The sequence below is a fragment of the Schistocerca serialis genome, chromosome 2, assembly GCF_023864345.2.
Source record: "Schistocerca serialis cubense isolate TAMUIC-IGC-003099 chromosome 2, iqSchSeri2.2, whole genome shotgun sequence".
NCBI lineage: Eukaryota > Metazoa > Arthropoda > Insecta > Orthoptera > Acrididae > Schistocerca > Schistocerca serialis.
Genome location: NC_064639.1, coordinates 329,063,817 through 329,075,950, shown reverse-complemented (window position 1 = coordinate 329,075,950; position 12,134 = coordinate 329,063,817).

Below are 12,134 nucleotides of genomic sequence, written 5' to 3'. Positions count from 1 at the left end.
TGGATGAGAATGCGCGAACGCATCGAATAGTGCAGGTGGAGAAGCTCTTGATACGAGAAGATATTCGGCAAATAGACTCACCTGCCGTTTCCCAGATTTGAATCCCATTGAGCACGCTTAGGTGGCGTTCGTGGGACGTATTGCAGCACGTCCGCTTGCACAAACGATCATCTACCGAACTGTTGAAGAAATGCAACGCCGTACCACAGAGACTCCTTACCAACCTCGGGATCAGCATGGGAGCACATTGAAGAAAATGGTTTAAATGGCTCTGAGCACTATGGGACTCAACTGCTGAGGTCATTAGTCCCCTAGAACTTAGAACTAGTTAAACCTAACTAACCCAAGTACACCACAAACATCCATGCCCGAGGCAGGATTCGAACCTGCGACCGTAGCGGTCTTGCGGTTCCAGACTGCAGCGCCTTTAACCGCACGGCCACATTGCAGAGAATCCATTACTGTCCGTGGTGATCACAAGCACTGTTAACAACAATTTCCGTTCTTTTTTTATGTCCAGGGAATCGTCGTAAATAGCGTTGACTTTGTAATTATTGTTCTTGAAAAAAGCGTCATTCCTTTTCGTCTCACTGAGCTTTCAGTTACCTCCTGTACCATGCGGGCTTTCAAATAAAGTGAAATGATGGTCCTCAGCTACGTATACTCAGCCTCAAGGTTGCAATACACTAATGGCCACTAAAATTGCTACACCACGAAGTTGGCGTGCTACAGACGCGAAATTTAACCGACAGGAAGAAGATGCTGTATATGCAAATGATTAGCTTTGCAGAGCATTCACACAAGGTTGGCGCCGGTAGCGAATATAAAAATGGTTCAAATGGTTCTGAGTACTATGGGACTTAACTTCTGAGGTCATCAGTCACCTAGAACTTAGAACTACTTAAACCTAACTAACCTAAGGACATCACACACATCCATGCCCGAGGCAGGATTCGAACCTGCGACCGTAGCGGTCTCGCGGTTCCAGACTGAAGCGCCTAGAAACGCTCGGCCACTTCGGCCGGCCCGGTGGCGACACCTGCAACGTGCTGACATGAGGAAAGTTTCCAACCGATTTCTCATAAACAAACAGCAGTTGACCGGCGTTGCCTGGTGAAACGTCGTTGTGATGCCTCGTGTAAGGGGGAGAAATGCGTACCATCACATAACCGACTTTGATAAAGGTCGAATTGTAGCCTATAGCGAATGCGGTTTCACGCATCGCGACGTTGCTGCTCGCGTTGGTCGAGATCCAATTACTGTTAGCAGAATATGGGATCAGTGGGTTCAGGAGGGTAATACGGAACGCCGTGCTGGATTACAACGGCCTCGTATCACTAGCAGTCGAGATGACAGGCATCTTATCCGCATGGCTGTAACGGATCGTGCAGCCACGTCTCGATCCCTGAGTCAACAGATGGGGACGTTTGCAAGACAACAACCATCTGCACGAACAGTTCGACGACGTTTGCAGCAGCATGGACTATCAGCTCGGAGACCATGGCTGCGGTTACCCTTGACGCTGCATCACAGACAGGAGCGCCTGCAATCGTGTGCTCAACGACGAACCTGGGTGCACAAATGGCAAAACATCATTTTTTCGGATGAATCCAGGTTCTGTTTACAGCATCATGATGGTTGCGTCAGTGTTTGGCGATATCGCAGTGAACGCACATTGGAAGCGTGTATTCGCCATCGCCATACTGGCTTATCACCCGGCGTGATGGTATGCTGTGGCGTTTGTTACACGTCTCGGTCACCTCTTGTTAGCACTGACGGCACATTGAACAGTGGACGTTACATTTCAGATGTGTTACGACCCGCGGATCTACCCTTCATTCGATCTCTGTGAAACTCTACATTTCAGCAGGATAATGCACGACAGCATGTTGCAGGTCCTGTACGGGCCTTTGTGGATACAGACTGCTGCCCTGGCCAGCACATTCTCCAGATCTCTCACCAATTGAAAACGTCTGGTCAATGGTGGCCGAGCAACTGGCTCGTCACAATACGCCAGTCACTACTCTTCATGGACTGTGGTATCGTGTTGAAGCTGCATGGGCATCTGTACCTGTACACGCCATCCAAGCTCTGTTTGACTCAATGCCCAGTCGTTTCAAGGCCGTTATTACGGTCACAGGTGGTTGTTCTCGGTACTGATTTCTCAGGATCTATGCACCCAAATTGCGTGAAAATGTAACCACATGTCAGTTCTAGTATAGTATATCTGTCCAATGAATACCCGTTTATCATCTGCATTTCTTCTTGGTGTAGCAATCTCAATGGCCAGTAGTGCATTACAAGTTGGCTCTGAGCACTACGTGACTTAACTTCTGAGGTCATCAGTCCCCTAGAACTTAGAACTACTTAAACCTAACTAACCTAAGGACATCACACACATCCATGCCCGAGGCAGGATTCGAACCTGCGACTGTAGCGGTCGCGCGGTTCCAGACTGTAGCGCCTAGAACCGCTCGGCCACCCCGACCGGCTATTAAAAGTTCTGGCTGATTTCGTTGTCTTGGGGCTGGCATACGTAGTTGCCACATTACAAGACAAAAGACTGCTGAGTCTACAGCATACAATATGAATATACACATGAATCGAATGGTCGAATGCTCCTATCATTCGTAAATTGCGAATTTTGAACGTAACCTATACATTTATATATGAAAGACTGCAATTAAATAAATTCTGCAGGTACTACTTTAACGACTTTAAATGATGAGTGCGATAGCGGAAGTACCTTTAAGAATGCCCTTTATTACTGTAAAACACTTAATGGAGTAGATGGTCCTGCAATTAAATATAAGTTGAATAACAGGGAAACAATAGATTCCTACTTCACGTCATTTGTTATGAACAACAACAAAGCTCGCGAAATATTCACTTCCAAACGCATACTACGTCTTCACTGCAAAAGCAACGGAATTCTCACAAGTGCGCAAGTCAGCACTACGAAATACACTCCTGGAAATTGAAATAACAACACCGTGAATTCATTGTCCCAGGAAGGGGAAACTTTATTGACACATTCCTGGGGTCAGATACATCACATGATCACACTGACAGAACCACAGGCACATAGACACAGGCAACAGAGCATGCACAATGTCGGCACTAGTACAGTGTATATCCACCTTTCGCAGCAATGCAGGCTGCTATTCTCCCATGGAGACGATCGTAGAGATGCTGGATGTAGTCCTGTGGAACAGCTTGCCATGCCATTTCCACCTGGCGCCTCAGTTGGACCAGCGTTCGTGCTGGACGTGCAGACCGCGTGAGACGACGCTTCATCCAGTCCCAAACATGCTCAATGGGGGACAGATCCGGAGATCTTGCTGGCCAGGGTAGTTGACTTACACCTTCTAGAGCACGTTGGGTGGCACGGGATACATGCGGACGTGCATTGTCCTGTTGGAACAGCAAGTTCCCTTGCCGGTCTAGGAATGGTAGAACGATGGGTTCGATGACGGTTTGGATGTACCGCGCACTATTCAGTGTCCCCTCGACGATCACCAGTGGTGTACGGCCAGTGTAGGAGATCGCTCCCCACACCATGATGCCGGGTGTTGGCCCTGTGTGCCTCGGTCGTACGCAGTCCTGATTGTGGCGCTCACCTGCACGGCGCTAAACACGCATACGACCTTCACTGGCACCAAGGCAGAAGCGACTCTCATCGCTGAAGACGACACGTCTCCATTCGTCCCTCCATTCACGCCTGTCGGGACGCCACTGGAGGCGGGCTGCACGATGTTGGGGCGTGAGCGGAAGACGGCCTAACGGTGTGCGGGACCGTAGCCCAGCTTCATGGAGACGGTTGCGAATGGTCCTCGCCGATACCCCAGGAGCAACAGTGTCCCTAATTTGCTGGGAAGTGGCGGTGCGGTCCCCTACGGCACTGCGTAGGATCCTACGGTCTTGGCGTGCATCCGTGCGTCGCTGCGGTCCGGTCCCAGGTCGACGGGCACGTGCACCTTCCGCCGACCACTGGCGACAACATCGATGTACTGTGGAGACCTCACGCCCCACGTGTTGAGCAATTCGGCGGTACGTCCACCCGGCCTCCCGCATGCCCACTATACGCCCTCGCTCAAAGACCGTCAACTGCACAAACGGTTCACGTCCACGCTGTCGCGGCATGCTACCAGTGTTAAAGACTGCGATGGAGCTCCGTATGCCACGGCAAACTGGCTGACACTGACGGCGGCGGTGCACAAATGCTGCGCAGCTAGCGCCATTCGACGGCCAACACCGCGGTTCCTGGTGTGTCCGCTGTGCCGTGCGTGTGATCATTGCTTGCACAGCCCTCTCGCAGTGTCCGGAGCAAGTATGGTGGGTCTGACACACCGGTGTCAATGTGTTCTTTTTTTCCATTTCCAGGAGTGTATTTCTGTCACCCGCGACAACGCGCTAACTTCTGCACTCTCCAAGTCTCTCCTGCCACCTTGCGTCCGTCGCGCCGTACTACCCAGCACTCTCTGTGTCCCGTGCGACTGTCCCTCGTGCCGCACTGTTCAGAACTGCCCTCTCCTCTCTCGAAACGATGCTCATCCCCCACTTCCATACAGTCGCTCCACGTTTTCTCCTTTGAACGATTGCTGTGATTGGCTAGAGCGCTCCCGCCCCGTCTCCGAGCCAACGCACTCTCACAAACATAATGAAACACATTCGAAATACTGAATTTACATTTAAATAACTTGAAATTAAATAAATATTCCTACAGCTGGACCATAAGAACGCTCTAACATACATTATTAAATACATAAACAATTTAAATAAAAATATATCAAGGAATAGAACAGAAGTAAGCCAGTATCCTAATGTCTCAGTGCTTTCTAAAACACGATAAATAACTGAGCAATTTCTTCATGAATAGTATATATCTGATATAAACAAATACATAGGTCAATAAATATATTTATAAGCACGTTGCTATCGTTTTTCCGTGTAACTATGGAATACCTATGGCCTCGCTCGATCGATAGTAACCTGCCCCTTTTACCTTCCAATAACTCAGGTACTATTAAAGTTACATGCCTGCAATTTATACCAGTTTAGGTTTACACTAACAGCTTTCTAAAGACACGTCGATCGGCAAAATCGGAAGAACCGTTTCGATTTTGGAAATCCGTTGCTGCGTGTTACTTGTATAATTTATCGTCAGATACTAAAATTTAAACTAATAAAGATATTGAAAATCTGATTACACCATCAGAACGTCGTGGTAATGTACATGTTTCTTTTTGAGGTATCATGATTCATCTGGCTACTATTTATTGCTACATGAGCTGTGTAATGTCTGCCATTATGGTTTCACAAAGTACGCAATCTTTGGCACTCCGCGGCATACGAATCTCCTTCATCGAGACAAAGCTTATTCTGAGACACAGCATTAACATGGAATTCCCATTTACGTGGTCGGCTTGTTCGACGAGCTGGTGCTACCCCTCTTGCTCCGGCTAACGTACGGCACCACGCGGTCGCTGATGAGCCCCGGCTTGCCGAGCGGCCCGTGCGGCCACGCCAACTCCGAACTTAGAATAGTTTCAGGGTGCCACACCTCACCCATTACCTCACAACTACAATGTACCAGTTCTTTATATGTACAGTCCAAGTTCTGTCGAGCTATGTTACTTGGCAGTGACAGATCTAACGAAAGTTACTTTCGTCCATGAGTTTTGCACATCAGTATATTTGCAATTTGTGGTATTGGAGACGCCTTGAAAAAGGATATGTACTAAACTTTATTGTTAGTGACCGCAGTGAAATTTAATCGCTAGAGCAACCAAGAAGTATGCTAAACTTGGACGCTTAGTTTGGCAGAAGCAGCCCAATTTCACCTTTATATCCATGCGAACATCTCATAAATGAACTCCATGAGAAAGGAAGGAGGGTTAGAAGTCAACGTCTCGTCGGTGACGAGGTTATTGAAGGTGCTGCACAGAGGAGCTGGAACACGGTCGTGTTCTTTATAAAAATCCCCTCCAGCATCGTCTGAAGAACAAGGTACCATGACAAAGTTAGCGCCTCAAGGCCAAACCACAAGTAAACAAAGTCAGCGCCAGACGCAGAGACGAGAGGGGGATGTCGGCATGGAGGCACTATCAAGGGTTTCCAAACGACCCTGGTGCTGAAGACTGACTTGCAACAGACCGGAGTGCCTCTCAGTCCTCCCTGCAATCATCGACGGAGACGACAGCATCGTCCTTTTATTGATCCAGCAATGCGGGAGTTGTATTAGACAGAGCTATGTAGCACAGTTTATAGTCACTTGTACATGTACTGCATCAAGTGATACATAAACAGCCGTATGGACATTAATTCTTTTGAAGCATTTCATCTTCTTGAAGTTATAATAAAGTGATGTAATATTTTGTGTCTGCTGTAGTATACACACTCGGCCTCCTCCAGAAATGAACCGAAGAACCAACGACAGTGCCGACAATTTTTTTTCGTTTGACACAACAAAGCGACCATCTCAGACTGAAACCCGATGTCCGGATATGCTGCATGTTGCCAGTCTTTAACCATGGTTCATATCTGAATATCTAGATAAATATTAATATCCTTCTAGAACGAAGCCTAAATTTCTGGAAGCTCGCATAGAAAAAATGAAGGACGTTTTCTTCCTGATTATGCAAAAGGAGTAGAAGGGATAATTCTCATTTATATACTTAAGATAGCGAAGTGGTAGCGTTATCGCCTACCACGCAGGAGTTCAGGGTTAGATTGGGTCTTGTGTAACCTTCATCACCATAGATCCCCAAGCCTCCAAAGTGGCGTCAGCTAAAACGGACTTGCAATACGGCGGACGAACTCCGCCGAATGGGGAAATGCCCTACGATCATTTCATTTTCTTTTATTCATTTCGGTGATAGTGGATCATCTTCAGATCTAAGACAAAGTAAAACTAAATATGTAACATCTAATATTTTACAATAGTAGAAAAAACTGTACATAGAAGGCGAATCTACTTAATAACATTAGCAACCTGTTTTGTCTACTCAGCGCAATATATCGTAATACTGTATTTTGCGGCTACGGTCAATGTCTTATGTAGGCAGATGTTCGGCCGGGGGGGGGGGGGGGGGGGTGTTAGAGGGGGAGGGAGGAGAAATTGAGAGACACTGACTGGAGGAGGGGAAAGTAAGCAGGGAGGGAATGGTGGGATGTCATGAGTACAACAAGAGAGGCTGTTTTAAAATAATCGAACGTATAATTATGTCAAAACTCTCTTTGAAACAGTAATAGTATAGAATAATGCGTACGTAAAATATAAACGGTATGAAATACTGAAATTACAGATGAACCGAGAGGGACTGAGACAGGGCAAAAATGGCAGGGGAAAGGGGCGAGGGCAGGGATGGATAGTGGTTCAAATCAAATGGCTCCAAGCACTACGGGACTTAACATCTGAGGTCATCAGCCCCTTGACTTAGAACTACGTAAACCTAACTAACCTCAGGACATCACACATCCATGCCCGACGCAGGATTCGAACCTGCGACCGTAGCAGCAGCGCGGTTCTGGACTGAAGCGCCTAGAACCGGTCTGCCACAACGGCCGGCTAGATAGTGGTAGGGATGCTATGGGGTCAATATGATTCAAGATTACAAAAATTAGATAAATTGCCTTAACAGTTCATGCTCCTCTGTTAACATGGCGTTCACGGGGAAAACCCGAGTGCCGCTAAGTTTGTGACTGTTTAGTAAATATCTGTACCTTCTGATCTAGTTGTGAATCGTAGAAAACCCGTGGTACATGGTTCTCGTAGGAAAGTGTTTCTGCACACATCTTATTTTCGACAATCGCAAATAACACGATGATCGTAAGAAGAAGAGCACTAGCTGCAACTAAATGCTGATTATTTCAACAAATAGAAATACAGTTGCTGAACGTGGCTACATTAATAGCCTCCCATTGCTTAACATTGAGCCCTGGCGCGGTTGTCTTGTCCCAGTGGTTAACTTGGTTCGATGAGTCGTGCTAAACTGAAGCTCTGATTGCTAGAGGAACTCAGATACGGCTAATTTTAAAAGGTTGAGCACTGTGTCGCCGAAGGGTGAGTGAGACCAGAGATCGAGCACTTCCTTGCGGAGAGGAGAGATGGAGCCACCGTGCAACTAAAGTACGCCGCGGCTTGTATGTTGTGTCCGGTGTGGACTTGCGGTCGTATGTGCCGGTGTTGGGTTCGGCCAGGCTTAACGAAGTACACAGTGTCTGCACTCGGCACGTGCGAGCTTGGCTTTGTTCAAAGTGTGGATCGCGCCAACGCAAATGCAGTTGCTGTTTATTTCCTATTGAAGGCATCGCTACAGATGTTAACTTGTGGACAAAGTTATTGCCGAGAGTGTGTGAAATGCAGTCAGTTGCTGGATAAGCCTTTAAATGTGGCTAATGTATGTGGTTATGGAATTACACCAATAGCGACGAAGGATGCAATGAGTATTTATTCACTATTGAACACTGCCTTGTCCTAAATACAGGTGTGAAATTGTCTATCCTGGTTACCACAAATAGATTAAGTTTCAGTATTCGCGTAGTAATGAGACGGAAAGATCTATCTTTAAATTTCAGGAGTGTGGTGCGCGAAGTGATTCAAATATTTAAATTTGCTAGTTGCTTTTGTTAATTAACAGGGCCACGCTGCCTCTCTTGTTAGGCAACGAACATTCTTGGTAAATTAAATTCATTGCTTGAATTCTGCTAATTACGCTCAACCCTGGTGGTTTCAAGGTTAGAAGTATTTTATTCACGTGCTGAACAGTTGCTGTGTTGCAGGGCTATTACTACGTGCTGAAGGTATATCAGTAAAACTGATGTTAGGTCAAATTGGAAACCGTAGAGACGGCATGTATAATTCATACGAGCTGGGTGCCCAATACACGTATAATGACGTCAGGCAAATGGGTCCCTTTCGGAAACAAAAGGCCCTATTTGCCATTTCATTGATTATTTTTCAGTTGATTTGAATTTGTTGATAAATTTTGAATATTTTTTTGTTTATTGTAGAGCTAGCTGTACCTAAATGACTTTTAAAACTGATGAAACCTTTGAAAGTTGAAAGCTTTGAATTTTTGGTGTTTTTTAGTTATTGTAAAGTTTACTTAAAGTTGTGGATATTTGTTTCATTCTAAAGTTTATTTAAATTCAAACTTAAATTCTCATGATTTGGTAATGAAATTAAACGAACACATTGCTTAAGGCACAAGAGATTTCACCAAGTGGTAATTTTGAAATCACCATTTCCTAGTATTTAGTACAATAAATAAGTTTTTCTAAAATATTCGTTAAATGATTCTTGTCCTGGCACCTCTCCCACTCCAAGCTTAAAACTGTCAGTCTAAAACTTTCCTTGAATTCATGTTTTTAAAATTGTGGCACCAAATAGGTTACGTTGATTACCCCTGCACGGTAGTTCTTGGTGTGAGTTTCACCTCCAACTCACAGTCCGGCCCACATCACAGTTGTCTTCCATCAGGCACACATTTCTCCAGTTTTTCCCACTCAGTTGTCTTTTCGACATACGTTTGCACGGGAATGTTCAAGAACTACATCGTTTCTACTTCGGCTGTCCTTTACATCTAGTCCTCCTGTGCCGTATTGTGGAACTGTACCCCATTCGTATTCTTGTCTGCGTAGCTTGGTTTGTTTTTCAGTTTTAACATCGCACCAAAGGATGGCGATACTGTACTACACAGACACAGAGAGAACGAAGCATCTTTTGCTTTGTGGCATTGCCTCATCGTATTTTGTAACGTGAATGCAGAGTTAGAAAAAATAGTAGCCGACGGCTTCTGTGACACAGGATCAAGCGTATGAAAGGAAGAGATTGCAGTGCGCATGGAGCCTACAGATACGTGATGCCTTTTCACTCTAACGTTCATGTCTGTCACCTCGTGTGTATGCGTGTGAGCGAGCGCCTGTGCTCGGTTTAGTGTGGCGCGCGCTGTAACTCACGACCCAGTGGTCTTTCCTTCAGATAACATACATGGACAGCGACGAATCAAAGCACGTAGGACCCTATACCCTAAATGTGCTATATTAAGCCTGGTTTCTTAACTTTCAGACTTAAATCTTTAAATCACTGAACTATAAAGAATAACTTGTCATACAAAAGTCCGGTAAAAGTGATTTCTGAGAAAACATGACTCGTTAATGGTGCATACGATCTTCGTTTCGCCTTTTAAGGACTTGGGATAAGACTATATTTTACGATTAAATTTTAAAAGCCAGTCGATATCCAGATCGACAGAGATTTATGTGAGACTATGGTGAAATCAAGTCCAGTCTTGTAGCACAAGTGTGTAGACACTTCAATGTGTCATACATCAATAGATCATATTCACGATGAACATTATAGTGTTCGGCATATCAGTTATATTACTTTTAAGAGTTACTGTTGGATGCCAACAATTTTGTCATAAAATATTTACTTCGATTCAAGGATTCCTCTGCGACATAGACTTCTTATAGAAACAATTTTGTTCAGAAATATTTTTCCTGAGTATGAGACATTTTATTTCATTGGAAAGACTGCCAAAGAGTGTTATCACTGTATATTTCATTTGCCTAGAACAGTCTTCCATAACATTTTTCACTCTGGTATTTAATTTTTTAATCTGTGCTCTCAAATTCCAATTAGTTGTTTACAACAAATTTCGTCATTGCATAAGTATGCTGTGAGGCTGTAGTTATAGACTAAAACGATGCCTACAGAACATTGCTTTTGAAGTCGAAGCAATGATCTGCTATGTATTCCATGGTGGATAACATTTCCAAGAGCAGACTGTCTTTTCAGAACGTGTGGAAAGTAATGTGAAGAGAGCTTGATGTCCTGCAATACATGTTAATGACATAAACTCACTCACTTGAAAATGGCATAAAAGATCGGAACCTAGGTCGTAATTAAATAAACAAGAGTATAGTCAAATGGCGATGTGTTCATTTAAAAATTATTGTATAACCGTTTCTCAGCAACATTAAAAACTGTTTACTGCAGAGAGAAAATTGTTGGTGGTGATGGACAGCGGTGGGATCACCTAGAAATGGCGTGTTTTCATCTACGTAAAATAATTGCTTTAATTATGTATTACACACGTGATTAAGCATGTTAGAATGCTATACACTACCACGAAGTGCAATAAGCTATACTGCCAGCCTTATTAAGGAGTTATTTGTCGTGGGGGAATTAGTGTATGACGTTTCTTTACCCTTGTCTTTACGTCGTAGGAGGTTTAGTCATAATCGATCAAGTCAGTGTTAGCGGGCACGTAGTTTAGTACACGTGTGTTCTTGTGGCCCACTGAGAGGCAAACTGCACAGACTCAAGGGAAACGACATGGGAAAATATTTCGGCCGGTGAAAGGGACGAGTGCAGACGTTGTGGACTCAAATGGAATTTGCTTTGAAGGCGACCAGCGCTAACTGAGAACATGTGCTACTGGCCTCTCATGACGGTTCATAGGGGCAATGGAGCTTGGATATCACTGACCAAGGTAGCCAATCCAATTATTTTGTCTGCGACTGAATACTTTGAAAAATAATGTCAGGAAATTTATTCATTTTTGTCGGAGCGCCGTTGATCCGGAAGCTAAATCGGAAATACTTTCGCGATCTATTTTCACAGCTGCTGGTAAATCTTGTGGTTTTCATGGTCGTTGTCGATAAAATAATGGCTAAAAACGTAAATAATCACATACAGTAACTATATAGCAAGTATGAGGTAGTGCCTTCGTATGTGAAAAACTTAAGCACTGCTACAAATACAGGATTTCCAACAAAAAAGTAATTCGTCGTAATTTTAATGTTTCCTGCTCACCCGATCCTCAGATAATGAGAAGGGCGTAGTTAATTGTTACACTCGTAGCTGTTGTTTGTTGCTTGAAAGTGTGGTGAGCAGCGTTTCGTAAATCAAAGGAAAGTATACCGTATTCTGTGAGTACAGTTGACGTCTAGACCTATTGGTTAATTTAAGAAGACCCAAGTGTTCAGCAATACACATCAAAATGGCGCCAATGTCTACGATGCTAAGTGTAACAGTAAGCCTTCAGTTCGTATGTAGGACGCAACTGTGAACGTTTTGAAGAAAATTATTGCTAGTGCAAAAAAAAAAAAAAAAAAAATTGTCA